The sequence below is a fragment of the Trichechus manatus genome, unplaced genomic scaffold, assembly GCF_000243295.1.
Source record: "Trichechus manatus latirostris isolate Lorelei unplaced genomic scaffold, TriManLat1.0 scaffold00031, whole genome shotgun sequence".
Classification (NCBI taxonomy): Eukaryota; Metazoa; Chordata; class Mammalia; order Sirenia; family Trichechidae; genus Trichechus; species Trichechus manatus.
Genome location: NW_004443967.1, coordinates 14,507,168 through 14,509,230, shown reverse-complemented (window position 1 = coordinate 14,509,230; position 2,063 = coordinate 14,507,168). Strand labels below are relative to the sequence as shown.

The 2,063-nt window shown below is 49.7% G+C and overlaps 1 protein-coding gene across 2 annotated transcripts in view; it reads left to right on the top strand.

Annotated features, from left to right (window-relative positions):
* Window positions 1-2,063, top strand: part of FAM53B (family with sequence similarity 53 member B) — a 118,190-nt gene that overhangs the window by 21,370 nt on the left and 94,757 nt on the right. Inside the window, exon 2 of one of the 2 annotated variants that reach the window (XM_023730045.1) lies at window positions 1,884-2,046. The exons of the other annotated variant lie outside the window; for it this stretch is intronic. The gene's annotated coding sequence lies outside the window, so the exon portion shown is untranslated. The remainder of the gene's footprint in view (window positions 1-1,883; window positions 2,047-2,063) is intronic. 2 annotated transcript variants of the gene reach the window in all.

The following is a 2,063-nucleotide window of genomic DNA, read 5'->3' as shown; positions in this document are numbered from 1 at the left end:
CTGCCGCTTTGCTCAGTCACATTACCTGCTTGGCCCCTGACGGCCTTTTAGCTTGAGATCCCTGGAGTGGATAAGACCTTCAGAAGACAGACTCACGTTTCCTGGCCATCCAGATGATTTGGCGCAGGGTGACCATGGCCAATGGCGTTTCCTCGTCAAATGCCAGAGCCACTGTTTACCGTGTTCAAGGTTGTCCCTCCCTGATCTTGCTGGTTGTCTCACCTGAAGTGAACTGATAAGCAGGGGGAAGTGCTCCTGTTCATCTTAGTGGGTGTTCACCATCACCTCGCTGCTCCGCTAACGTGAGCTCTGGAAGCCAGTGCCCCACATGCACCCCTCAGGTCTCGGGAGCCCATCGCACCCAGGGTCCCCTCAGCCAGGCGTTCGCTCCAGGTTGCCGTGCAATGCCGAGTGAACCTGGGATCCTTTTTGCTCCCCATAAAGTCCCTCGGATGCCTTACCCCATTTAATTTTTTTTAGTCCAAAAGTGCTGATGTGATTTTAACAGATACCGCAGGATTCTTTTTTTTTTTTAATATTTAGTCTTTAAATTCTCTTGACAGGCCGTTGTTTAGCTGTTATGCATCAGGTACATAACTTCGGCTGGTGATAGAAAGAGAGAGGTTTCTTAGGGAAAATGAAAACATGCTTCTTCAGAGTCTTCTAGCTTATTTTTTTCAACAGAGGCTCAGTGAAGAAAATGGAAGAAAAGATTCTCCACACAGTTTGTGTTTTTCCAACAACTGAGTTTTTCTCTTCATAGTCCCCCGAGTCTTTAAGATCACCCCTTCCTTTGCCTTTTTAGCTCAGCTCCATATTTTCCTCCTCCAGTGACAAATATTCCGCACACATTCTTTTCCTTTGATTTTCACACGTGTGTCACCACGTGGCCCACCTTTGGGTTCTTTACATCATTCTGGGCTGCTCCCTGGATTTGATCAATGTGGGCCATGAGTCGCATTGCCGAAGGCCCTTTCTGACTTCCCTGGTTTGGAGCAGAGTGGGGTGTCCTACCGTGCTTCCTTCTCCCCCACCGAGCAGTGTGTTCTGCATGTGGGGCTTTGTGCATCCCCTGCTTCTGCTGGGCTGAGGCTCTTGAGAAGGGGCCCAGGGCCCTGGCCATCCAGTGTTGTTGGGTGCCTTCTAGGGACTGTTGGGAGCTCCTTAAGGATAAGGACTGGGTCATCTTTACCTAGATCTCCAGGGCCTGGCCTAGAGGAAATGCTGGGGGCCAGCCCCATCCCTTACTGAGCTCATGGCCTTGGGCAAGAGACTCTACCTTTATGGACCCCAGTTTTCTCATCTGCAAAATTGTCCTCTCAATTACCAGGGTTCTAGGTACAGAACCCACTAACAGTGGTGCTAAGACAGTGGTTCTCAGACTTGAGTGAGCACCGGTGTCACTGGAAGGACTTGTTAAAATACTGATTGCTGCAGCCACCCCTCGAGTTTCTGATTCATTAGGTGTGGGATGGGGAAACGGAGCCCAGGTGGCACAGTGGTTAAGTGCTTGGCTGCTAACTGCATGGTTGGCAGTTCGAACCCACTAGCCACTCCATGAGAGAAAGATGTGGCAGTCTGCTTCCGTAAAGATTACAGCCTTGGAAACCCTATGGGGCAGTTTTACTCTGTCCTACAGGGTCGCTGTGAGTCGGGAATCGACTCAACAGGGTTTTGGGGGGTGGAGAAGAAACCTTACATTTCTAACAAGTTCCCAGGTGCTCCTGACAAGTACCAGCTGATGCTAAAACCACATTGTCGAAGCAGGTATCAAAGGCCCTGACGTTTAGCCTAGCAAGGGTGTCGGTCAGCATGGGACCTTGGCTGCTAGGTGAATGCCTGCCCTGTTTGTGAGCCTGGTCTTCCTTTTTTTTTTTTCCTAGCTGAGCAGTGTACACATACGCAAAATGTTGCATCCTGTTTTCCGGGAAATTCGACCCTGGATGACCTGAGACACTTAGTTTTCCGATCGACTATTTTTATGGAAGCTCTTTATCTTCGGACTCTCCTCGGAAGGCCTGGGGAAACATTGTTTCTTGCCTTCAGGTAATTCTTGCTCTTAC